The sequence below is a fragment of the Oryctolagus cuniculus genome, chromosome 19, assembly GCF_051225735.1.
Source record: "Oryctolagus cuniculus isolate XC-2025 breed Fujian yellow rabbit chromosome 19, ASM5122573v1, whole genome shotgun sequence".
Classification (NCBI taxonomy): domain Eukaryota; kingdom Metazoa; phylum Chordata; class Mammalia; order Lagomorpha; family Leporidae; genus Oryctolagus; species Oryctolagus cuniculus.
The window spans coordinates 65,072,672-65,099,826 of NC_142885.1; the positions used below are offsets into that span (position 1 = coordinate 65,072,672).

At 49.7% G+C, this 27,155-nt stretch overlaps 1 long non-coding RNA gene across 2 annotated transcripts in view; it reads right to left on the reverse strand.

The window, feature by feature from the left end:
* Nucleotides 1–6,468: 6,468 nt before the first annotated feature.
* The window catches only part of LOC108176777 (uncharacterized), a 99,304-nt gene continuing 78,617 nt past the window's right edge, over nucleotides 6,469–27,155 (reverse strand). Inside the window, exons 2-4 of one of the 2 annotated variants that reach the window (XR_016226096.1) lie at nucleotides 23,604–23,770; nucleotides 23,255–23,507; nucleotides 6,469–10,018 (exon numbers count right to left, since the gene is read on the reverse strand). This is a non-coding gene — a long non-coding RNA (uncharacterized LOC108176777). Of the gene's footprint in view, nucleotides 10,019–14,528; nucleotides 15,662–23,254; nucleotides 23,508–23,603; nucleotides 23,771–27,155 lie in introns of those variants that run through there. The other variant, XR_016226095.1, reaches the window with a different exon arrangement.

Here is a 27,155-nt window from a genome sequence, read left to right on the forward strand (position 1 = left end):
GTTGAGTTCCTACTCAGCTTGGGCGCCTGGACAAAGGCTCAGAACGTGGCGTTTTATTAAATGCTCCCAGGAGTGCAGCGAGGGAAGTGTGATTCGGACCACCATTGTCCCAAAGAGAACTAGGCCGGCGCCGCGGCTCACTAGGCTAATCCTCCGCCTTGCGGCGCCAGCACACCGGGTTCTAGTCCCGGTTGGGGTGCCGGATTCTGTCCCGGTTGCCCCTCTTCCAGGCCAGCTCTCTGCTATGGCCTGGGAGTGCAGTGGAGGATGGCCCAAGTGCTTGGGCCCTGCACCCCATGGGAGACCAGGAGAAGCACCTGGTGGCAGCCATTGGAGGGTGAACCAACGGCAAAGGAAGACCTTTCTCTCTGTCTCTCTCTCTCACTGTCCACTCTGCCTGTCAAAAAAGAAAAAAAAAGGAAAAAAAAAAAAAAGAGAATGTTTGTCTTCAGTGGGGTAGAGCCACTTGTCCACGCTCACACCGTGGGTTTGTGGCAGAGCGGGGCTCCAAGGCAGCCTCGCTGGGCAACCACACTGTGCTCTCAACGTGAGCTATGGCCTCTTGGCTTCTGCTTTGCAGATGCATTTGGGACCAAGGTCATCTCCAGTCCTGGGCTTGGGAACAGCACTGGTGCCGGGGAGCAGAAGGGTGGTGTCACGGACAGCCCAGACCATCTTCTTTTTGCCCTGCGTTCCTGCCGCTGATGTAGACAATCTGATGAGTGTCAGGAAAATGACAGACAGTGTGCATTCTCCCGTCCTAGCCCCAAGGGTGAAGGATTTGTGTCCACAGTGAGAGACGAAGCTCTCACTTCACGTTTCCATCCAGTAACGAGGTCCTGGGATAGCTGGAGTTCTCCTGCCGGGGGAGAGGTGGTGGCGACAGGAAAAGGCTGCAGCGCAGGGCCGTGTCCTCGCTCTGCACTTCCAAGCCTCCTGGGATAAACTCCATCCGCCGAGGTAAGCTTACGTTTTTACCCACGCTTTCGTAGCTCTTGGTAGTGGACACGTTACTTTATCCCGATTTTTTTTCATGTGTGAAGTTGTTGTCATAAAGGAGACAAGAACGCCTCATTTTTTCTGGTTGTCAAGAAACGCGAACGAGAAAGTAGCAGACAGCAAGTGCAGACTGCAGCATGGCCAGGTGCCGTACAGTGTGGCACGTGGGTGCTGCTGGCACCCAGGCCGTGGGTTTGAAGCCCAGCTCTGTGGTTTTCTTAGTGACCACCTGGAAGAAGAGGTAGTTTTTTATTTTTTAGCTTTTGGGAGCCTCTAGTTCTTCATGTTGTTCACCTTGCCCCGTGAAGCAGAGGGAAGGGTGACGACGCGAGGGAATGTGTGGGAAAGTGCAAACCCTGGTGTCTGGCATGCAGTGAATGCCTCCTAGACATTAGCTACTGTAGGGATCTTGTGAGAAGTCTATTAGGCGGCTCCCGGAGCAGCTGAGGCACAGTAAGGAGGGGGAAGGGTGGGGTAGGAGCAGGGGCATGGTCACGTCGCTCCCCTGTGCAGGAATCCAAGAATGGGGGTTCACGTGACTTCAGCTGGGTGCTGAGGCCAAGAAGGCACTGCAAGAGTGGCCCTGAGGGAGGTGCAGGAAAACGGGCTCCCCCAGTCCCCGGCCTGTTTTGAAGACACATGAAAGATACGCTGTGCTCCCAGTGCTGTGCACACCGTCCAGCTGGAAGGAACCGTACTTATTGGGCATCTGTTACCTTCCAGGGACTCTTTGAGACGTCCCTTGGCCCTTGAGCAAAACCGACGAGGTTGCACCGTTACCCCCATTTCACAGATGAGAAAGTGGACGTTCATGAAATGGAAGTGGATCAGGCAGCGGAGTGGGGAGTTGAACCCAGATCTCTTGGAGACCCTGGAACGTGGCGTCTGGCCACACTGCCCCAGAGTGGGGCGCTTGGGAGGGGGACCAGAGAGGACACCACAGCTCCCAGAAGGGCTAGTGTCCCAGCTTCTTCTCTCCCCACCCCCAGGGGACCAGAGGCGGCCAGGGCCCCAGCGGATGCCCTGCTGGCCACAGCACCCACTGCGTGGTTCGTTCTGTCTCTCTGCATGCCCCAGCCCCGCGCCACACTGGAGGCCTCAGCTAATGATCCTAAACTGCCAGCTCCCTGAGACCCAGACAGCGGCCCAATTATCTCCCGCCAATCGCAGGCCAGCTCCCTGCTTGGGCTCCACATCTAGTGGCGATTTCTCTTGTTCGGGAGAGTCAGCCAGGGACCCATGAGCCGCTGTGAAGGTAATGAGGAAACCCTTCTTCCCCCATGGAAGGGAAAGGAGGGGCTGCGAGGGGCTCTGGGGTGGTTTTCCTAGGCAGATCCCTGCACTGGGGGGTTGGGAGTCGATCAAGGAAGAGCAAGGGTCCAGGTGTGCACAGAACTCGCCATGCATGAAGGTGCCATGCCTGGGGCCTGCACGCTCTCTGTACCCTGTCTGCAGGCCTCCTCTCTGGGCTCGCTCTGAGCTGCCCCCTCCAGCTCTGTTCAATATCTTTGGAAAGAGGCTTTCACTCCACACCTTGTGCACCCAAGCCTTCTTTGTTATCTCCATAGCACTGAGCATGGTCTGAGACTATTTGTTGTTTTTTTTGCTACCACCACCAGAACGGGAGTTCTGTGAGATTAGAGACCGTTCTTGCTTGCCCTTCATACTCTTCCTCACGGGGAAAAGAGGCTTGAAAACCATTCGCTGGATGCTTGAGCCAATGAGTTAGGGACTACTTTAATTCCCATTTCACCTGGGAGAGAACCGAGGGGCTGCACACATGAACGGACGATGGCTTGGCCATACGTGACAAGAGAACTCTGGCCGATCATCCCTGTAGCCACCAGCCGTGGAGGATAAACCACAAACTTCACAGCAGACAGCTCCAGACGGTCGAGGCTTGATCAGCACACTGACAACTTCCTTAGTTTTCCCTCCTGCTTTTTGGATCACCCAGAGAAAGCCAAGTGCATTACCTGAGCCAATCCCATGGGATGTCCAGCCTCCAGAGCCAACAGCTTCCACCAAGGGGCACCAGAAGCCTTCCCCCTTTTCTGCCAGTTTCTGGGTCTCTGCCAAATACAAGGAATGGTGGTTGGCTCCGTTGCTACAGCAAGCTCTGCGTAAATGGCCTTGTCCATATTTGGGTGATGGTCATCCATGGCTATAACACTGAGGAAGCCTTGGAGGGTCTGGAAAAGTCTCAAGGTTGCACCGCTAAAGAAGATCAGGAGTAGGGCTTGAGTCTTGTGTATTTGACCCAATAAGTTCCTATTTTTTTCCACCAAGCCTTTATTTCAAAGGAATCTCTCTCTTGTCCCAGACTAAGACACCAGTGGTGCAGCCTCAGGGGTGAGGAAAGGGGATGGAGGCCAGGCAGGAGTGTGGAGAGGAAGAATGGCAGCACCAAGGGCCCAGCAGTGGCAGGCAGAGCACAGGCAGTTCAACCACAGAATTCCAGCCTTGTTGCTCTCTTCCTTCCCCATTTAACCAAAGGAGTGCTAAACGTGAGACTCAATCATTTGTCCTGGGTTGTTATTTGTCTAAAGATAAGCAGGACTACGGAGAGATTTGTGGGAATGGAGCAATTAGTATCCCCATCCATCTCAATGAAGGATAATAATAATATTAATTAATAGCCCTATCAGGGCACAGCAGAAAAATTGTAAAGCCTACAAGTGGGACATCTGCGGGGACCACATCTTTTCCTAAGAGCCCGACAGGTGCCCATTTGTTATGGGAAAAAGCAGAGATCGTGTGCCTCTTCCATCACCAGTAGCCAACTCCCAGTTCCTCATCCTGTTGTGCCAGGGGTGGGAGAATCTCAGGGCCAGAGCATGGAGCCCCAGGAAGACAGTGGACAAGGACCCGGGGTGAGGGCGTGGAGACCCAAATGCAGTCATCGTTCCTGGGAGAAGTGGGGTTACCCCGCTGAACTTAGGGACACAGAGCAGCCTCTGGGGAAGGCGTCAGTTGGGTTACCAGCATTAACCCAAACCTCCTGCTTACAGCAAGGCAGGTTCCCCTGGGGAACTCCCCACCTGGCTCTAGGTTAGCCTAGAAGTGGCCCAGCTCTGTTCAGCCCTCCTGATGACGCAGAGCCAAGACCTGGCGAATCAGCGTCTCTCTCCCCCTTTTCTGCTAGGATTGATTCAGAGACGGCCAAAGAGGAGAGCTTGAGGTTGTTAAAGACAGGTTTGGAGAAGGCGGGCACTAAGAAATGATGAAGACCATGGCTAATTAGTGGAATAGAGGTCTTCTTATCCTTCTACACACCTCTAGACAGTCGCTTCATCAACTGCTCTTTGTTTGGCCTCCAAGACGATCAGATTGGTTTTAAACTGGTAGAGGATTTTTTTTTTTAAATTATTATTTATTTGAAAGTCAGAGTTACACAGAGAGGAGAGGCAGAGAGAGAGAGAGAGAGAGAGAGAGGTCTTCTGTCTGCTGGTTCACTCCCCAATCAGCTGTAACGGCAGGAGCTGTGCTGATCCGAAGCCAGAAGCCAGGAGCTTCCTCTGGGTCTCCCATGCGGGTGCAGGGGACTTGGGCCATCTTCTACTGCTTTCCCAGGCCATAGCAGAGAGCTGGATCAGAAGAGGAGCTGCTGGGACTAGAACCGGCGCCCTTATGGGATGCCATCGCTTTAGGCCAGGGCGTTAACCCTCTGCACCACAGCGCCAGCCCCTAAACTGGTATTTAATCTGCTTGTCTGGATTCCCAGGGCACATTTTCATGGCACAGGGCTGGGATGTGGTGGGACTCGGTAGATCCTAGAAATCATAGTTGGATATGGGCTTTACCTCTGATGCACCACGCCTACAGATCAAGGTGCTCTTAGGGCAGGCACTGTGGCGTAGTGGGTGAAGCCACTGCCTATGTCGGCATTACATATGGGCTCTGGTTTGTGTCTCAGCTGCTCTACTTCCAATCCCTGCTCTTCCATCCTGGGAAAAGCAGCAGAAGATGCCCCAAGTGTTTGGGCCCCTGCACCCACGTAGGAGATCTGGATAAAGTTCTTGGCTCCTGGGCTTCAGCCTGGCCTACCCCTAGCCATTGTGGTCATCTAGGGGAGTGAACCGATTGATGGAAGATCTCTCTCTGTCACTCTGCATTTTGAATGAATAAATACGTCTTAAAAAACAATTGGGTTGGCCGGCGCCGTGGCTCACTAGGCTAATCCTCCGCCTTGTGGCGCTGGCACACCTGGTTCTAGTCCCGGTCGGGGCGCCAGATTCTGTCCCGGTTGCCCCTCTTCTAGGCCAGCTCTCTGCTGTGGCCCGGGAGTGCAGTGGAAGATGCCCCAAGTGCTTGGGCCCTGCACCCCATGGGAGACCAGGATAAGCACCTGGCTCCTGCCATCGGATCAGTGCGGTGCGCCGGCCGCAGCGGCCATTGGAGGGTGAACCAACGGCAAAGGAAGACCTTTCTCTCTGTCTCTCTCTCTCTCTCACTGTCCACTCTGCCTGTCAAAAAAAAAAAAAATTGGGGAGCTCTCATCATATGGATGATGGAAACTGCTCATGGTTTATCACCTCCATGGTTACAACAGCACGGGTGTAGCTAATGAGTGCAAAGCGACAACCTTGGAGAATGTCATAATCATGCTATTTTTTAGGAAACAAACTATCCAGATGATAATGTTTACTAGTCATTGTACCAAACTAAGTAAAACTAGAGTGGACATGGAATAAAAGTTGGAGTCAAGTTGAAAGAAGGAGTACACCTAAGTACACACTGGGACTTTCTCCTTCATTTTAGTCGCTCCTTCCACTCCCACCTCCAGGCTGACATTGTCACAGGTGAGTTTGAAGATTACCTTGACCAAGGTTCTAGACCAGTTTCTCAAAAGTGTGATCCTTGAACCACGTGCATGGGACAAACTGAACTCAGATCCCTGGGCTGGGGCATGAACTTGATTTTAAGACACTCGTAGTTGAGTTCAGGCGCCTGAATATGTGGCAGCAAATGTTCCGCACACCTAGGGACAAGGGGATGGATACCTCTTGGGTTGTGGCCACCTGGACTTGGCGTGATGCAGCAATGGCAGAGGAGAAAGTCCAGCGCAGGACACGTCAGAATAAAGTCATTCAAGATGAGTTCATAGAGCAAAATGCTAGGCAGAGTCATGGAAAGAGAGATCCATCCTGCTCCACAGGAATCCAGGGAGGATCAAAGGAAAAAGGTAAGATTTTCAGGACATTGAAGCCACATGGGGTGAAAACGGATTTCCCAAAGGGTTGGAAAAAGATGAAAGAGACATAGCCCACAGACTGGGGACATGAGTATGGAATGGTGATAAGAAATAAACAGAGTTCATTCTGGGAATGTAACCTGTGGTGGGAGCATTACAAAATGAATAATGGGGGAATAAAGCTGGAATTATGGGTAGGAACAGTGGAGAATCTAAATATCGTAACAGTAATGGGAAGTCATTTAATTTTTTAATACATAACATAAAATTGACAATTTTAGCCATTTTAAGTGCATAGTTTAATGGCATAAAGTACAATCATGTTGTGCAACCGTCACCATGATCCATCTCCGGAACTTTTCCATCATTTCAGACTGAAACTTGATGCCAATAAATAAGAATTCCCCTTTCTCCTCCCCTTCTCCTCCAAGCCCAGGTCCTGGTGAGCTCTCGTTGACTTTGTCTCTGTGAACTTGACTAATCTAGGGACCTCACTAAGCAGATCACACAACGGTTGCCCTACGTGTCTGGGTGATTTCGCCTAGCACAGTGTCTTTAAGCTTCATGCATGTTGTAGCACACATCAGATTTTCCTCTCTTTGTAAGGTGAAATAATATTCCATTCTGTTTGTTTTTCCATTCAGACACTGGGTTTCTTAATGTTTTTGAACAAGGGACTGTTGTGTCTGGTTTGATGGAGGAAAGAGGCATGGGGCCAGGTATTCAGAACCTGGAGGCACTGCAGGCTCTTCTGTGTGGTCAGGTGCGCAGTCTGGGTTCAGGATAACCAGGACAAGTAGATTAAACACTACTCTTAGTGGACACTATGGGTCCAGTTCTGGGGCTGTCACCAACCAACCAACCTAGGATGAACTGTTCAAGGAAAGCTTCCAGGTACTTGTAACAAACCAAGGAGACCGTGAGAAGGCAGATTCTCTACAGCAGCTGCCTTCCTGAGAAGCAGTTTGCCAGGGCTTCTGTAGCAAGCATCGGGGCAGTGTCCAAGCCCTTTGTGCTCTTGCGACATACGCGACACACAGCTTCATGTTTCTTCACACATTGCGTGTTCGAAAAATGGCGACAACCTCCTCCCACGGGAGGAGAACTTAGTGTTACAAGGAGGAATACTCAGGCTAGGTGCTGAACCTCTGACTCAGGCTGGTTTCCTGAAGCTCAATCTTATCTGTGCCAGTCTGGCCCCTCTGAGTGCAAGCTTTCTGGGAGCATCCTCTGAAAAGCAAGCCCAAGAGCGTAGCTACTTCGACCTGTTTCACAGTCTCTCCCCACATGCCAGTGCCTCCTTTGGTCCTAAATCCTATACTCCTGGTTCAACTGCTACTGACTGGTGGGAGAGCAGAGTGAAAGGACTCTGTGGTTGACAGCCGAGCCTGCCATGCCCACGGAGGAAGGGCACCTGCCTCGGAATGTATTTGCATTCCGAGTCTAAACGGTTTGGATTTGGGCTGGTTTAGTAGCCTCCTGGGTGAGCAGCCACCATCTCTAGTCCTTTCCCCAGGGCCAAGGGAGGGCCTGGGCAGTGTCTGAAGGGTCATTTCCAGCTTCAGATGATAGCTCTGGCTTAAGAGGCTTGGACAAGTCGGCCTCTGCCCTTGGCCATATCTGAACTGAAGGATCAATAGTGTTTTATTTTGTTTTCTCTTTCCTCTGCTGAATCATCAGGGGTGAGACCAGAACAGCTCTGGCATTCTTGATCACAGGAATCCGTGTGAGATCTTCTTCCAGAAGAGAAGCGCCTGTTCGCTGACCTAGAACTTGCATCAAAGTGAATTTTCAGGGACTGTGTGCTTCTGCAAAGCAGGGGGTCTGCCAGCTGCGCCTCTGACCCCGGCCCGGCCCCCGTGTCGATTCAGGGACGCCTTTGTAATGGGTTTCCCTTGCGTGTGGTGCACCCAGGATGCCCGCCCTCTTTCTTCTGGATCAGCCCTTTGCTTTTTCCCCCCAGGAAAAGTGCCCTCTCCTCCTCCCTGTGGCCTCACTGGGGCTTTTAACAGAGGCGCCTCTCCCGCTTGGGCTCCTGGACACAGGGGTGATCACAGAATGAAGGCTGGCCAGCCAGAACTCTCCACACCCCTGGCCACAGCAAGCAGTCCAGGGAGAGACCCGGGTCGCAAGCATGATCTGTGGGTTTTCACCAGCACAGGGCTGAGGCAGGAATCTTCCTTTGAGATCGGGGGTTGGCATACTTTCCCCATAAAGGGCCAGGTGGTAAATATTTTAGGGCCTTTGGGTCATATAATTTTTGTTGTAATTACTCTGTCATCAAAGTATAAAAGTAGGCACAGATGACAAATTAATGAATGAGTTTGACTGTGTTTTAATAAAACTTTATTTGGCAAACAAGGCAGTGGGCCAGCTCAACCCTAATGTTGAGCTAGGACAATCTGAACGTAGGAACACAGGCTCTGTCTTGTGAAGAGAGCCATCCTGAAACTAACCTGGAGGAACATGGAATGAAAAGTCCGAATGTGATCTGACAACAGCCACTGATGCCTGGATACAGCCACGCCTGACGGACATGCCAGTTATGTACCCAATAGGCTCATTTACTGCCTAAGGTAATCTGGTACGGGGATTCGCCATCCAAGAGAGTCTTGACTCCTGTGGACCCTGCTCTTGGAGCCTTAAAGCCGTAAAACACCTGAGCTGGAACGGCCCACCCACAACTAGAAAGCAGTGACAGAGTCCTCCCCAGAGCCTCACCACACTGGCGAGAGGCCAGATGACCCCGTCCACCCAGAGCCCACCCAAGCCTCACCCCCTTTCATCCACTTGTTTGCTCTTGGTGAACCCAGGACAGATGCCACTGGCGTCCCTCCATGGAGCATGCAATGTTTTTCCAGACCTCAGCCTTGACTTTGAAGGTGGGCACAGGAGTGAATGTTTATGGCATGGAGCACACACACACCATGTGTGTGACCATGGCCATGTGCTGCCCTTATCACAGGTCGAGAGGTAAGAATGTCATCCCTATTTCACACAGGAGGGACCGGCGGCAGAAGTCAGAAAGTTAAGTGCTTTTCCTAAAGAACCCCAGAGAGTAAGTGAAGGAGCTAGGACCTGATTCCAGCTCTAGGAGGTTCTAAAACCCAATCCACCTCACCCCCAGTACCACTGCTGTCTTCCCCAACGAGAGGCCAACAGTGGGGCTTTGGTCCCTGCCATGGAAACAGCGTGTTTAATAAACCCAAGTGTTACATGGACGAAGAATGGAAGGAAGGGGAGCCAATGACCTCTCTCACTGGGTTCACCAAGAGTGTCAGAAGCAAATGTAGGCCTGTTAGCTGTAAATATAGACTCCAGCCTTTTTTTTCCCCCAAGTAAATTGGTGGAGTTGTATTGGAAAATTTCTTCTGCAAAATGCTAGCAGTGCAGTGACGCTTAAATTTTATGTGTGCAAGATTATGACTAGATACATAAAATGGGAAGATGCAAATCTGCAACTGACAAGAGTTGCTACATAATTATTATTTCTTTTTCTTCGCCCCCCAGCCTCCTTCCCCAAACAGTTCTGGAATGGAATAGCTTCCTTATGGAGAAAGTTAACAGTAAAACTGCTGAGTGCGAGCGGGCACACGGCTCTTCCACGGGAGGTTGGGAAGCTCTCCTGCAGAAGGATCAGAGACCATGGCTGGGAAGACTGAAGCCGATGGAGAAACAGGGATGGTTCTTGCTGAACACACGGGCATTCTGCATGTGGAAGGGAAGGTGAGGTCTTCCCTGAGCTCTGGGACTGACTTGGCTGCCGGAGTTCTCACCGCAGGAAGTCGTGTGGCAGAGCCTGGGGTGTGAGCTCAGCGCCTGGGACTGAAGGACAGGGAAGGGTAAGAGCCAGGATCTGTCTCTGTCTCTCTCTTTTCCTCTTCTTTCTCTCCTGTCTTTGGCATGCAATGAGGGAATGAGGGGAGGTTCAAAGAGAAATGCAAGACAGAGAGACAGAGTCAGGGAGAAGAATTAAGGGGAGCAGGGCGTTTGCTTTTGTTTAAAAGCAAAAAAGAGAGACCCCAAGTCACTGCCCCTAAGAGAGGTTCAGAGAGAAACAGACAGGACCTCCCCCAACAAAAACTAGATACACACAACAGCACACACAGAGATGCAGGGAGAAATGTGTGTGTGTATGTGCACACGCAGACACCAAGAGACGGAGACAGAGCAGGGAGAGAGAGAGGGGGCAGAGAACCCAGGGAGACAGCAAAAAGAAACCCAGAGTACAGAAGGAACACAAAGGAGCCTGTCTCAGTGACTTGTGACACTCAGCCCGAGAAAGAGGGAGAATGACCTCCTTCCTGTCGGAGCCCTTTAAAAGCCGTGTGTCCAGAACGGAGCTGACGGAGAGGACGTTGGGACGCTCACCGTTGAGCCCCACCACGACGTGAGTGTCGGCCTCGCACTGACATCCTGTCCTGGCCGAGAGAACCCTGCATGCCCTAGGGCAGAACACAGACCTGCAGCAACCGGTTCCCAGCCTTCTGGAAGCCTGGGTTGTCCAGCAGTGCCCGCATGTGGAGGACAGCCACACCCTGGCACCGAGACCCTAATACGACCCTAGTGCCTGCTCTAATCAGCATCCTGGTGATCTGGCCGTGACCTCTGCTCTCACCTTGACCATGCAGGAAGACACCAACCATGTCAACAAGCAGAGGAGGAGGGTGTGGCATCGGTGCTGCATGAACGGTTCGTGTCTTTACCTTCTTATCAAGAAGACACTGCCTTGGCGATGCCCCCATATTTATTCATGTAAACCCACATCGTTACTGCTAACCAGTGAAGCAGTTTTCCTAATTCCACTCTACAGACATCTGCACAAGCGCCTATGGGTATACGTGTGTGTTTCCACAGATAGTGCAATGGAAGAGGGGCAGACATGACCAAGTTCATTTCTGAGTGTCCTGGCTCACCTCCTCTCACTGGCCCTGGAAATGGCAGGGCAGGGGCCCTGAATTTGTTAATAAGGATTTTTCTAAAATCCCTGCGGTAGGCAGAATAATGACCTTGCCCCTCAGTTAAGATGTCCAGAGTTGTAAGATGATACATTTGCGTTGCTTTAAGCCTCTAAGTTTGTAGTAATTTGGCGCAGCAGCAATAGGAAATGAACGCAACCCCTATCTGAAAATCCCTCTCAGAGTCCTGAACAGTGAGGAATCTGTGAGGGTGGTTTCACGGAAGTCATGGCGGGTGGGGACCAGCTGGAGGCGGGTGAACCCTCGGGGAGCAGGCCAGGGGTACAGGGCCAGCCAATGTTGGTTGCAGAGTTTCTTACTTTGAAATCTTGCTGGGATCATGTGGTAACGGATACTGAGACCACCTCTTCCCACTGCCAAATTGTTGCCTGCAGACACGCCTGAACAGACACGAGACTCATAGCTTGCTCACAAGACAAGGGACTCTTCCCAGACCACTTCCACTGCAGGAAGTCTTGGGTTCCCCGGTGAGCGGAGCACCCTTGTGCGCAAGGTCACCCTGGTCCAATCCTCATTTTCAAGAGCAACCTCACATGTCTTGTCTTATCAGGAACCCAGCGGGGGAGTGTGCACTCGCACTGCTGCTTTTACTTTGCACTGCTGCTTGGCAGAACCACCATTCCACCTCACCTTGCCCTTCTCTCTCCTTGTCTTTCCGCGGTTCCCTCTGTTCTGCACACCCAGGCTCTCTTGCCTGCTCTTAAAATGAAAGGGACTAGCAAACGCCTAGGCAGCCGTGACATGCTCTCTCGGCATCAAACACTCTGCTGTGTCTGGGGCTGCTTCTGCCAGGGGCAATCAGCCCTGGAAGTTCGGAACAGTTGTATAACAGGAAGTTCCAGCCCTCGCCATCTGTGGGCTGGGGCAGAGCCGATGAGAATAACATCAGGCAGCGTGCATCACCTTCAGTTTCCGCAGAAAAATAAAACACAATAAAGATATTTCCATTTGTAGAAATAAAAAGAGATCAGCTCAGGGCCGTGACCTGCTACAGCGTTGGAGCAAATCCAACAGGAAGATTTTGTATCGAGGTAATAAAGGGGAGAGTAGCTATTAGGACTCTTCTGGCTCCTTCGCTCTACTCCAGGAAAGGATTGGAAAGGGGAGGAACAGCAGTTAACGCAGTCACTGGAGGGAGGATGAGAGACACAGAGAGAGACACAGAGAGACAGAGAGACAGAGAGAGACACAGAGAGACAGAGAGAGACACAGAGAGACAGAGGACACCAGGAGGGAGGGAGGGAGGGAGAGAAGGAAGGATGCAAGCCAGTTAAACTTTTCTTCCTGTTTTTCCGAGAATGGCTTTCACTTGCCTCCCTGGCCACTGAGAGGTCGAAGTCACATTTTTCTAGCTTCTCCACCACGGAGGGCAGACTCTTACTTCCAACTCCAGACAGGAAAACCCTGGAGAAAAAGCGTGCCTGGCTTGGTTTCCCCACATTCCCATCCCTTAGACCAATCTCTGGGGCCAGCGTGGTGAGCTCCTGTGATTGGCTCTGGTTCAATCACATGACTGCCAGTGGCCCTATGACTGGTTCAGCTTTAGTCACATGGCTCCTTGAGATCTCCGATGGGTTCAGCTTCAATCACGTGACTATTCTTGGGGATTCTACATATGGTTGGAGTGAAAAGAGGAGTGTTTCCACAAAGAAGGGAAGTGCTAAGCAGACAGAAGGAATACAGGCATGTTACAGGAAAGCAAAAAGGGTCCAGCATATTTTTAGGCACACAGCAGCTGTTCCGCAAGTCAGCCTTCATCCATTAGTCTTTTTTTTTTTTTTGACAGGCAGAGTGGACAGTGAGAGAGAGAGACAGAGAGAAAGGTCTTCCTTTGCCGTTAGTTCACCCTCCAATGGCCCCCGCGGCCGGCGCACTGCGCTGATCCGATGGCAGGAGCCAGGTGCTTCTCCTGGTCTCCCATGGGGTGCAGGGCCCAAGCACTTGGGCCATCCTCCACTGCACTTCCTGGCCACAGCAGAGAGCTGGCCTGGAAGAGGAGCAACCGGGACAGAATCCGGCGCCCTGACCGGGACTAGAACCCGGTGTGCTGGCGCCGCAAGGCGGAGGATTAGCCTAGTGAGCCGTGGCGCCGGCCCCATCCATTAGTCTTAACCCCACGTTCCTTACCCAGAAATGGGACTCTCACAATGCTGGTGGTGAGGATGGAGAAACATACTTTTGTACCTAACAGCGCAGGGACATAGTAGCTGACTGATAAACTCCTCTGCCTTTACCCTTTCCAGAGCCAGAGGTGCAAGAAGACCACCACGTAAATAACTCCAAGCTTGTAAGGAGATGGGCTTGAGCACGGCCCCCTCCAGGACCCCAGCAACTCCAAAGCAAATACAACCTGAGAAACACTGCTCTTACCACTTAGTAATTAGGCCATGATTGTTGTTTATCTGTGCGCTGTACTGTAACTCCCTCTGCCCGGGGGCTGGTGCTAGCGCTCAGAAAATAGAATTTCCTCCAAACTAATTTAGTTTTGAGAGGAAAATGAAAGTTTAAAGTAGTTTAATGTTTCAGCAGAACCATAATGGCTGGAGAAGATTGGACAATGTGAACCAATAAAGCACCCGCATTCTGGTAATAACTCAGGGCTTAACGCTGCCCACATCAACACCCTTCCCGATGTGGACACTCGGCACAGGACAACACGATTCAGTGGACGTTTGCACAATCATTCTTCCTTATTTTTTTAATAAGCAGCATCACTTTCGACTTCAGCGGCACCATGTGGACAGTTGTTAATGTCACTTTCGAAGCCCAGCAGTTACACCCAAGAGGCAACCCCGCGAGTGATGCGTTTTCATCCCCACGTTTTCCTCAGACCTGAGATGCTCAGGCTAAGAGTTCCATCCTTGGGCTGCACTCATAAGAGAGTTGCTGAAAACGCCCGAGGTAAAACACGGCTGGAAAACGTGCAACCTCAGGATAGAAAAGCCTTTACAAAGCAGAGAGGAGAAGGGCTTTGCAGGGTTGTAGTGAGCATTAAACAGGGTAGTAATGCAATGGACAGTATCTGGCCAGGAAGACGAAGGCAGTTGTAAAGGGAGAGGGAGGAAGAAAGGGACATCTCTTATCTGCTGGTTCACTCCCCAAGTGGCCCCACCAGCTGGGGCTGGGCCAGGCCAGTCACGAGTCTGGACCTCCCTCCAGGTCTCCCACATGGGTGGCAAGGACCCACAACTTGAACCGTCATCTGTAGCCTTCCAGGCACATCAGCAGGAAGCTGGATCAAAAGCAGAGGGGGTAGGCAAGACTCGAGCTAATACGGGATGCACACATCCCAAGTGGTGGCTTCCCCCTGTCCACTACATGAGTGCGCACTCCTTCATCATCCGCCCCTTGCCTACCTGTGGACCACACTCCGCAGCCACCAGGTCCGACACCCCGACATCTTTGTTTCTCCAGTGTGCTGCTGTGTGGAAGCCGTGTCTCCTCCATGCCTCCTCCATCTCGGCCCATCTGGCTTCTCCCCCATGAGTTTCCATGCAGCTGTTGTCTCTTCAGCTTAAACACCACCCTTGCCTGCCCGGGCGCCAACCGATTCCCTTCTCTCTGTTCCCTCCACGGCCTTCTCTCTCCAGATGCTTAACTTTGTTTTCTTCTTAACTGCCTCTGCTGTGGGCCACGTGGGGTCTAAATTCCTGTTCCAGGCTCTTGCCTCTCACCTAGTACATGCACTTTGCTCTCTAAGTACATTCACAAATAGAACTTATGGCAACGTGATAGTGTATTACAAAGGTGAGGTAGTCACACACACACACACACACACACGCACACACGAGAGCTGTGTTCAAGAATAGAATGGACTGGAAAGGGAAGACATGAGAGAGAGAGAGAGACTTCACTAATCTGCCCCTTCTGAAACCACAGGAAGAGCAAGCATTCCTTGCCCGGCTTCTTTTGAGCTTGGAGCTTGGAAAGGGGCATGGTTACAAGGCACTGCCCCCAGGTCAGGGGAGGTACATCCTGGGGAAGAGATCATGTGATTGACAGGTGGGCGGACAGGATTACATGGGGCGGGGCAGGGGGAAGTGTGGCTTCCAGTTAGCTACCTGCCTTATCCCACATCACTACCATTAACAGGTACCACTGTTTGCTGGTTTCCTCTCTGTCTCCTACTATTTCCTGAGTTCCATTAGGACAGGTGTTTCTCAGGGAGTACAAGTTGGTATCCCCAGTAAGTATGAGAGCCTAGCATAGGGCTGATGCTTATGAAAATTTGTAGAATTAACTACGTATTGGGGACCGGCACTGTGGCATAGCAGGTAAAGCTGCCGCCTGCAGTGCCAGTATCCCATATGGGCACTGGTTCGAGTCCTGACTGCTCCACTTCCAATCCAGCTCTCTGCTGTGGCCTGGGAAAGCAGTAGAAGATGGCCCAAGTCCTTGGGCCCCTGTACCTGTGTGGGAGACCTGGAAGAGGCTCTGGCTCCTGGCTTTGGATCAGTGCATCTCTGGCCATTGTGGCCAATTGGAGAGTGAATCAGTGGATGGAAGACCTCTCTCTCTGCCTCTTCTCTCTGCGTAACTCTTTCAAACACATAAATCAAATTTTTTTTTTTTTTTAAAGAGAGAGAGGTATTTGAGGTGCTCAGCGGAAAAAACCCAATGGCTGTCTTCCCTGCTTTGACCACTGTGGTTCAGTTCTACTAATATAAAAATGTCCTGCTTATTTAGGGAGTCACCCAGACATTCCAGTGGGAAAGCTCCTTAGAGGCGCCCGAGGCTTCTGAACACCTCCCTCTTTCTTGTCACTTCACTAGAACTCCTGTTTCTTGGGGTCTTGTGTACCCAGCTTAGAAGTTCTAAATTTGTAAAGAAAATTTATTTATTTATTTTTAAAAGACTTACAGAGAGTAATATTCCATCCACTGGTTCACTCCCCAGATGGCCAGGTGAAAGCCAGGAGCAGGGAGCTTCATCCAGGTCTCCCATGTGGGTGGCAGGGGCCCAAACCCTTGGGCCATCGTCCACTGTTTTTCCCAGGCCATTAGCAGGGAGTTGGGTTAGAAGTGGAGCGGCCGGAACATGAACTGGCACTCATACTGGATGCTGGCATCAGCTTTACCCACTATACCGCAACGGTGGCCCCAGTTCTAGGCTTTCTAATATTCAGCTTCTGTTCATTTCATTAATTCTCCTGCAGAGAAGAGATATCCTACTACTGCCCCACCCATCTTGGGGTGGGGGGTTGTCTAGGTGGCCTTGAACCAGTTGTTTGCATAATGGCTTTCCTTTGTTCCCAGTTGCTGGGGTTAGGGGGTTTTGATTAAACAAAGCTGCCTCCAGGCAAGGGAGTTGGTCCCTTTGTAAACAAAGCCTCCTGTAGTTTTCCTACAGGGGAGAAAGATGCTTCCAGTGTTAGCAAGACTGGCTGCAGGTGCTTAAGATCTTAAGCTTGGGCGGTTCACCCCTCTCAGGACCAAGGTGAGGTTCAAAGAAGCAGAGTTGTTTTTCCCTGTAAGGTTATGGTTGTGAGGGAGGAGAGTGGGCTGAGGAAGTTATTGCATAACCTTGCACTTGTGTTTGGCTGGTGATTCACATTTATGGGAGGGTAATCTGCAGCCAATAAAATCTCCTAAGATCATGCCGGCTGCGTGATCTGTTTTGATTTATGCCTGGCCGGGACCCTGATGATTATAGCTATAAGGAGGGAGAGTCTGAACTTTGGAACTTTGCCTCTTACCACTTGACCTGACATATTCTGCGTTTCACTCAATTAACGTGTATATATATTTATATCTCCTAATTCCGGGAAAGGGCCTTCTCTTATGCATGTGTGATCATTTCTGTCTTAGCCGTATTTTCCTTCTGCTCTCCAAGGATGGATCTCCAAGATCCATCTCTGTCTGTCCTGCAAAGCCTTCCCTGGCCTGTCCATGCCTCCCCTGGCCTGGCTCACAGCTCTGTGCTCAGCCCTCTGTGGAAGCCACACCTTCAGCTTCAGAATGTCCCTCCTCACGTGTTACACCGCAGGATGGGCTGCATGGATCTTAGTCTTCGTGGGTCTGGTGCTCTGTACACGTGTGCTCAGTGAACTGCGTGAGTACGGGTGGGAAACACACAACACAGAAGGCTCCACTCTCCATTTCCCGCTCGCTGCAGACATCACCTATCGATGGGTTCAGACTCAGAGTTTGTCTCCATCTAGGGCTCCATCAGACACTCTCAATCAATTACAGTTGGCTCTGTGGATGGAAGCTTGTATGCCAGGGTCTTTCTGATGGATGCTTCTCAATGTCTGCTCCCCAGATTCCTTGCTTCAGAGACTCTGTGACTCTGTAGGGATGGCCCTGCATAGCCTGCCTTGGAAAACAAGGACCTGAGGTGACTTCGGGGCATGCTAAATACGGATACAAACCAATCTAGCTGTCACTGTCGTGAGTTCCTGAAATGAGGACAGGCGGCATAACTTAGTGTTTCTTGCATGCCTTTGACAAATATTACCAAAATGGGAGAAGGAGGACAGTGGGGCAGCACCCTTCTCCTCCTTACTCCACAGCTCCTCTGTGACTGATAAGACTCCCAACGTCAACCCCTCTGACACCCCAAAAAACTCCGCCCTAGTAATTCATTCATATTCTGCCTTAATTTTTAAAATAAAAGTATAGAAGTCATATCACATTGTAGCGATCTCTCTCTACATTGATAATTTAAAAAAAATTTTCAAAATTTCTCCCATCCTACCATCTTTGTGAACCCCTAGCCACTGATGAGGTTTATTATATTTGAGCCAAAAAGAAAGATGGCTTTGAATGACAGCCAAGCGTGGAGAAGTTCTGTGGCAGATCCGCACCTAATTTCAGAGTGGGAAGCTGCTTATCTGAAAGAAGGAACCCACACAAGACTCCGCCCACTCACCTCTCTAAGCCGTCCGTGGATCTGGGGTTTCTTTGTATGGAGTTGGAGTTTCAGTTCCCAGCGCCTTGCACTTGGGGCTTCCTGTCTTCTCTCCACCCTCGGCTGCACCACATCCTTGACACCTGCTCTGCCTCTGCTTCACCCTCCGGGCTCTTCCCAGACTCTTACCCTCTCTTTGTCCAATTACCTTGAACAGGGCACAGCAAAGAGCGTCCCAGAATGGGGTTTGGGAAAAGGTTTGAGGATGAATGAATGAGGTTGGTGATAGCAAGACCGAGTAAGGGAAGCAGAAGGAGACAAGAGGAAGGTGTGATCATTCCTGCTGTTCTGGATTTCTGAGTACAGCCGGACAGCCCAGGGCAGGGAGGAAGGGAACTGACCTCTGTTCAGTAGTCACTGTTATGTTGAGCTTCTAGATACGTCGTCTTGCCATTTATGTCCTCCTTATAACTGTCCCACCACAATACCCGTCATTATCTGCTTTGTTTTTCTAGTAGAGGAAACTGGAGATCAGCAAATTTCATTCCTTGGTCTTTCACTTCTTCCAAAACAGCATTTATTGAGTCTCTAGAGGGAGCTGGTCTCCTTGCTGGTGGCTGGGGATGTAACAACAAACAGAAAAGACACTGTGTGTGGGTTCATGGTTCTAACGACCTGGTGCTGGGAGAGACATTCATCAGTCCCAGGGATGTGTGTCACAGGACAGCTGTGACACATCCCACAAAGCAATGGCACACGTCGGCCACGTGAAGGGCAAGCTGCCGTGTCTGTGAAGTGTGAGCTGGGTGAGGGACGACTTGGGAATAGGATTGCAGGCAGCGGGAACTCTGCACGTGTGGGCCCTAGGTGGCTACAGTCAGGTCACCGCTGGGGCTGGTACCACCTGCAGCTGCACTCCCTCATTTATCCAGTGCTGGCCCTTGTAAGGCTCAAACAGTTGGGAGCTGCTTGGCTGGGGCTCCTTCGGAATCTCCTGCTTTCTCAGCATTGCTGTCGGCGTGGATTCTCCAGCATGGTGGCTCCAGGGCAGCCAGGCTCCCTCCGGGGCTGCTCAGGACACTAAAGCAGAACGGGGTGGGGCGGGGGAGTGGAAGGCAGGCGGGGAGGAGGTGCTCTGTCAGAAGTCCTGCAGCGACACTGCCACGATCCAGCCACTGCAGCCCTGAAGTCCGATCAGTCCAAGGAAACGGGGCAGAGACTCCAACTCTTGATGGGAGAGTGACAAGGTTCTGCAGCAGCAAGCAGAGCCAGAAATGTTGCCTTTTTTGGCCAATAGAGTATTCCACAGTCCACCTTCTGGCCATTACCATTCATAGACCTTCCACAGGCAAGATACACTCAACCCTTTGTCCAAGATGCCTTGATGTCCAGGAGCTTGTCCTCTAGGTCACGTTCAGCTATGAATGAAGCTATGAATGAACCTGTGTGTGGTTCCTGGAGTACCAGCAGACAGTGATGGGGCAGGACCAGGGCTATCATTATGGACATTCCCATCAAAAGGTGGGGAAGCAGAGCTGCACATCACGTAGCTGGGTGTTATCAATGAGCATGCAGTTCTATTTCTTGAAAATGATTTTCTATGGCAATGGGATCTTGCTTCTTCCTTTCGTATCACCTTTCCTTCTCTCAAACATAAAAAAACAGCTGGGATTTGCAGCTGAGTAGTTCTTATTCAGCTGGATTCCTGTCCATTGTGTGTGTATATATATATATATATATATTTTTTTTTTTTGAGGGTGAGTAGTTGTCTAAACACCTCTTTTTACTTTGTATGGTTTCTATCCCTCTTTTAGTCCAACTTGGTGGTGTTTTTGCCAACATAATTTTCTTAAAAACATTGAATTTTAGTTGGGCTCACTCAGTTAGCTACATCTCCTAGATCTTGTTGATGACAGCAACCTTGCCTGCTATGAAACATTGACCTTACTCTTAAGAATTTAATGAAGTTCTGGTGAGGTTTGCCTGTGAGATCATTAGAGGACCTTTTGTTTGTGGAAAGCGTCTGTGAAACATCACCTTAGATCTTTGAGATCTCAAGAAAGGATCTTAAAGAATTCCACCCTGGTTTTGATCTTGTCTGAAGGCCATTTCTTAATTTACGAAAAAGGTTTGTTTTTTTTTTTTTTTTTCAAGTGGAAAGGACAGTGATGAGAAACCATTTTATTTTCAAACCTAGAAGTGTAGGATCCTTCACATTTTCTTTAAAATTTCGATCGAAAATCAAAGAGTTCCCTTTTAAACTCATGTTTCTCTATTCTTTTCACACAACTGAGAGGAAGGAAGCCCCTGTCAATACTGTCTAGAATTCTTATCTCTTTATCCAAGCCCACCGGTGCATTATGCGAGTTTGCTAGTTTCCAGCTCACCCCGGGTGACGGTGGCGCTAAGCTTTCTATCACTGCAGAACAAGGGTCACACCATTTTCCTAACATCACTAAGCCCTCGCCAGCAAACTTCTCAGTGGCTGTCAAGCCTGCAGTAACACATTTTTTTCAAAGCCCTTATGACCTAAACATGCATCACCCTGTCTCAAAGACCTTGCTACATTTTAGGTGTTGCTGTGTATCACTCCATATTCCAGAGACCACAACCTGTTGCAGTTGTAGACTGCAGAAGAGAACACTCCAACCCAGAGGCTTAAAACTGTGTCTCCCAGTTCTGGGGCTGACTGTGGCTCGTAGCTCAGCAGTTATTTTTTGGAGTTTTTTGTTTGTGTGTGTGTTTAATTCAGTAGCATTTATTTGAGCAAAGCAAAACAGAACAACTTCCCAATCAGGCATCTCCTAGAACTTTTTCGGAGGCCATAGCCATGATGTGGCTGTAGACAGGAACATGCACAGGCCACTCACTCACATGTCAGGCGTTCACGCTGGAAGCATTCGGCTCCTCTTGCATTCCCTTTTCTCTCTGTGTGACCTCTTCGTGTGCTCTGTCCAGCAACGGTGGCTGCAAGGCAACTGTGCAGTGATTCAGAGCCCCAAAGGCCTGCCTTGAGAGAAAGAACTCAGCAGAAAGCACAATGCCTCTTATGCTCAGCTCTGGAAATGGTGAGTCATCACTTTTGCCAGGTTCTGTTACTAGCTGTAGTCTCAGAGTTCCTCCCACTTCAAGAGAAGGGGATAGAGACTCTGCCAGGAAGCCATGCGGGTTGCTGTTGTTGCTTTTAGTGATTACAGTTTGAAAGTTCTTCTTGGTGGTAGTTTCTGGAAAATATAACCTTCCTGAGTCATGATAAGGAACTCGAATTTAAATGTGAATAGGCGTGCATTTTGGGATGATAGTCCTGGCTGCAGGAGAGAGGATTGCAGAGGGCAAGAATTCAAGCAGGGTGTCCACTGAGAATTCTGCAGTTATCCCAGGGAAATGTGGTGGTGAATTGGTGGTGCAGGGATGGGGAAAAATAGGTTTTTAGCCATTTTATGAGATGATGTTATAAAGACCTTATAGTGGATTGCATTTGGGAGCCAGTAATACATATCAAAGGATATCCTCAGAATCTGTTTGATTTCCTCAAAATCAGTGTGTATGCTCTTGGCCAAAAGAAAGAGTAGAAAGGAGGCAAGCGTTGGAGCATGGTAGGAGAGGAAGAGAGGCCTCTCAGGAGGGTCAGTGTTGGAAAAGAGTCGCCAGGGACGTTGGGAGGCAGAGAAGGGCACGGAGTCATCAACACTGAGGCAGGCAGCATATCCAGTAGCAGGACATGACCGACGATCTGAAATGCCCTGGGAGGCCGTGCACAGGAAGTGTTATCCTTATCTGGCAACCGGGAGAGCCCTGGTGATCTCAGACTCATCTTTTTAGCCCAATATCAATGAACAAATATCCAAATTCTCTCCCACATTTATAGTTGTTGTTACTGTTGCTGTGTATATTTTGAACTATTCAAGGCTTGCATAATGGCCAGGCTGTATTAGTAAGAATATTCCTACTGGTCACAGATAGTCTATCATGTCAATCACCTGGGAGACTAAAAAAAAATACCAAAGCTGGGCTCCGTTCCCCTAGTAATGAAGTCAGATTCTCTGATCTCGGGGGAAGGAGCCTGAGCATCTCTCTCTCTCTCTCTCTCTCTCTCTCTCTCTCATAAACTTTTCTGGAGGCTCAACCAGCATGGACAGTCCTCATCTTTATTTCCTTATGTCTATTGATGAGCTGGTCATATTTATCTTGGAACTACGAGGGGGCTTCAAAAATGTCCTGGGGAATTTTGCCTGACATTTAAATTCCGGTTTCCCGTGAGCATTTTGGAGCTCCTTCGTATGTGTTAGTTTTCTGTTGCCAGGTAACATATCTAATGGTTTAAAACAGCATCTCACAGTTTCTAGGGTCAGAAATCCAGGCGTGGCTGAGTTGGGTTCTCTGCTCGCGATCTCGTAAGAAGCTGACTGTCATGATCCTTCTGGATCTTGAAGTTCACCCAGGGGGTGAGCAGAGTTCAGTTCCTGGTGGCTGGAGGACCGAGGCCCTCAGTCCCCCAGCCACAGGTTCTATCACTGCGGTTTGCTTCTCCAAGGCCGAGAGGAAGGTGTCTGCTTCTTGTCTCACCTGTAGACCTGGATAGTCCTCCTTTTTATTAACTCAGAGATAACTGACGAGGGCCCTTAACTGGATCTGTAAAATCCCTTCATCTGTGCCATACCGTGTGATCTAACCACAGGGAAGACAGCCTATCATCTCCATAGGTCCCATGCCTGGGGACCTGGAGTCTTGAGAGCCATCTTAGAATTCTGCCTGCTACATGGTACTACATAGTACTACAATAGCTCTCAACCCAGGAGCCCTCCCCCAGCCTTGGGAGATACCTGGCAAAGTCTGGATGCATTTTTGTCATAAAGGAGGGTGGGTACTCCTGGCATCTTGTGAACAGAGGACAAGGATACTGCTAGCCATCCCACAACACACAGGACACCCTCCAGGGAGAAGAATGATCCGACTCCACAGGTGGACAATGCTCAGCAACACTGAGTAGAGCAAGAAGGAAGAATCTGGGGAGGAGGCCTAGGAAAGGCTTGAGGGATGGGTTAGCGTGAGGTTTCCCTTCCTTCTCCGGCTCTGTAAACTGGGGTTGAATATCGTTGATTAGAAGAGAGATGGTGAAAGCTTGGGAAACATTTCTTTAAAGGATTTTCAGACTCTGTGCCGAGGTGGTTTTGTACCCAGGGTTGGAAAAACCTGAGTCTCTGCCTCCTAACAGAGGCAACAGCACACTTACCCTGGAATCCAGCATGGGTTGCAAGCTGTGTGGTCTGCTGTAGAAGGGATTCTTGGCATGGACGCGGAGGAGTGCTCCCAGGAAAGTCTTCGCGGTGGATTTGTGAGCAGTTGGTGTAGGCCAGCCTACTCTGCAGAAGGAGATGAGGAAAAGCTGTGTTGCGCCTGGTACAGGCTGGCTTGTGGGCTCAGGTGGCAGTGGAGAAATTAACAACTGGGGATCATTTGGCAGGGGCAAGTTTCCAACAGTCAGGCTGGAGGGGACACAAATGCAGTGGTTTGGTGATTGAAAGGGAGTGTGACAGTTATGAGGAAAGTGCAAATCAATACCACGGTGAGATACCACTTACCGGACAGGGAACAACGGGTGTCACCAGTGGTGGCAGGGTGTGGACAAACTGGGACTCTCATGTGTTGGTGGTGGGACTGTGGGATTGCACTGTTGCTTTGGAGAGCAGCCAGGAGGTTCTTCAAAAGGTTGAACACAAAGTTACCTGAGAACCCCGCAATTCCACTCCTAGGAATATGGAGGGTCATCAAAAAGCTTGTGGAAATAGTATTATGAAAAATTATGCATGGAGTTTAAAATTCCTTGCACCAAAATATACTTTTTGAATTCGTTTTCCATGCATTTCTTGAAGTTCCCTTGTATATCAAGAGAGTTGAACACATATTTGCACATTATACACCAACGTGCATAGCAGCATTCTTTACAATAGCCTACGGGTAGTACAGTCCAAATGGCCATTGACTGGTGGATGGACAAGGTGGACTATATGTATGATGAAATATTATTCATGGCCGGCGCCGCGGCTCACTAGGCTAATCCTCCACCTAGCGGCACTGGCACACCGGGTTCTAGTCCTGGTTGGGGCGCCAGATTCTTTCCTGGTTGCCCCTCTTCCAGGCCAGCTCTCTGCTGTGGCCCGGGAGTGCAGTGGAGGATGGCCCAAGTGCTTGGGCCCTGCACCCCTTGGGAGACCAGGATAAGCACCTGGCTCCTGCCTTTGGATCAGCGCGGTGCGCTGGCCGCAGCGCACCAGCCGTGGCGGCCATTGGAGGGTGAACCAATGGCAAAGGAAGACCTTTCTCTCTGTCTCTCCCTCTCTCACTGTCCACTCTGCCTGTCAAAAAAAAAAAAAAAAGAAATATTATTCAGCCATAAAGAAGTATTGCCATGGGTAACACTGTGCAGGAAACTTAAAAACATGGCGCTAAGTGAAAAAAGCTAGACGCTTTGTCCAAAACAGTCAAATCCCTAGAGATGGAAAGCATATTAGGATTGTTGGTGGTTGGGGGAATGGGGAATGGGTAACTGATAAGGGTCCAAGATTTCTCTCTGGGGTAATGAAAACGTTCTGGAACTAGGTAGTGATGATGGTTACACAACTTTGTGAATACACTAAAAACCACTGAATCGCAAACTTTGAAAGGGTGAATTTTATGGTATGTGAATGATATCTCAATAAAAATAATAAAAAAGTAAATGGGATCTTATTTTGTGGTCCAAGCAGCCGAGGTCTGCAATAGCTCAGTGATGTAGGAAAAGTCACAGTTTCTGGGAGACTCTTGACCCTTCCCGTGAGAAACTGCTCAGCAGCCTGGCCTCACTCCCCTGGCATTCCTGGCTCCAACTCTTCTTTCTTAATGAAAGTCATTCCTCCTGATTAATTACTTCCTATCCAGATCCTTCGATTCCATCCAGACAGAATACAAACTGCTTACAAGGGAATCTTTAATATTCCCCCACCTTCTTCTGAATATATATATACACACATATATAAACATATATATATATATTTCAGGAGAAGTGTTTGCATGCTTTATCTATATTCAAATATATTAGATAATGATACAGTATTCAAACACATGCTCTGCCTATATGTGGTGTTTAGGTAGTTCATGGAAAATGCATATAATGAAAAGACCTTGCAAGGATTTCAAAAATGTTTCTGCACCAAAATAAACTTGCCTTTTAATTCCATTTTTCTGTGGACTCTTTGAAGTTCTCCTGTGTCTATCTGAGTGTGTGCATGTATTTATATATGATGCTTACGGTATAGTGTTTGTATTATAAACAAATCACCTTTCTTAACTGCAAGTTGCTCAGAGTGTCTGCTGGGATTCTATCTGTTGAACGCGAGCTAACACAGCTTCGCTCTCTTTGAAAACCAACTATGTCTACATGCCGATCTCCTTTCAGATGTGGCATTGTTTAGGACTCAACTCATCCTCTCCAATTTTTGATTCAACTTCTTAGTCTTTAGTGCAGATGTATCCTCCAGCCTTTCAGGTCCAACCCCAGGGGTGAGTAAACACAGGTCTTCCTCTCCTGGTAGATGGGGCTCAGCACCAAGATGCCCCTCTGAAGGGCTCCGCCTGGAGCGGTCCCCGCGGGTGAGAGTGGAGGCTGCCCTGGCTGGATTCAGATGGGCCCCAGGGCTGTTGCTCAGGAACAGAAAGTGAGGTGCGGGAGTCTGCGTGGTAGTTAAGGTGCTGCCTGCGATGCCTGCATAGCACACTGGGCTGCATGGGTTCGAATCCAGCCTCTGCCTCCTATCCAAGCTTCTGGCTAAGGCACAACCCGGGAGGCAGCAGGTGATGACCCGAGTACCTGGGTCCCTGCCACCCATGTGGGACACCTGGATTGAGTTCCTGGCTCCTGGATTTGACCTTGCCCAGCTCTGGCTGTTGTAGGCACTTGGAGGAGTGAACCAAATGCCTTTGAAATAAAATAAAAATAGATAAAAAAATTTTTAAAAATCATGAAAAAAAAATAGGAAACTTGTGGTTTTTCAGAAGAATGGCAAAAATTAACAAGTGTTCACTGTAGTTAATTTTCGAATCCCCAGCACTTAGAATGGGGTGAGCATTTAGTGAACACTATTGAATTGAATGAGACCCTGAAATACACTACCAGCTTCTAACTCACAGCCTGGAGGAAGGCGTGAAATACTTTGAAAGGTGGGCTGTACAGGGAGAACGTTTGATATTAAGTCCTCAAGATAACTGGCATTTAGGTCTGTAAGGCACAAGCTCTGACGCTCATTTTGGGTATTTCTTCCAAATCAGCAATAGCACTGTAGCTATTCTGCAAGTCCGAATCAGCAGATTCCACTCTTTGTGTTTACTTTCTAAACATCATTACTCTTTAAACATTCAAGGAAAGCTACAGACCCTTCCCCCCCTTAGAAAATGCTACATCCTGCAATATCTTTTGTGGAATTTTGGGAGTCTCTCGACCTCTGAGAGTGCCAGCTTGAGCAGCTTTGTTATTAATAACTACATCTGGCATTGGATTTTGTGCATTTCACAATCCCCTTGTCTTCCGACTCTTTCCTCTTGGAAGTACCCTGACTCAGGACTAGAGGGCATTGTACGCCTTGCAACCGCATCCGACAGTGCAGGCGCGCCTCAGATTTTCACACAAAAAGGCTTGTTCACTGCTCAGTTAACAAGTGAGTCCTTCCGCTCCCAGGAGGGAGTGAAGGCAGCCCCCTGTGAAGGCTGGGATGGGGATGAGGGGAGAAGAATTGCCTAGAAATGTTTCCTCATTTTTATGCTGATGAAACGTTGGCAATCTCTCTAGAGTTCAAGTGCCTGATTTGGACTGATTTCCCAGCAAGGCTCCTGGTGTGCTGGGATGTGCCCCATGAGGTTCCAACTCTCATCCCTGCCTCTGGCTTCCTGTGGGGTTTCAGGAAGTCCCCCTCCTTCTGCTGTGCCTCAGTGATTCTCCCTGCACAAGGCAGGGATGGGGTTAGCTGCTCCCAAGCTAATCACAGTGTGGGATGCTGTTCATATTCAAGTGTTTCAGGTGTGGTGGAGCCGTGAAGAGGGAAAATAACGCAGCCAATGATGCCCGTGGAAATGAACAAACCCATGGGGATTTGGGCCAAACA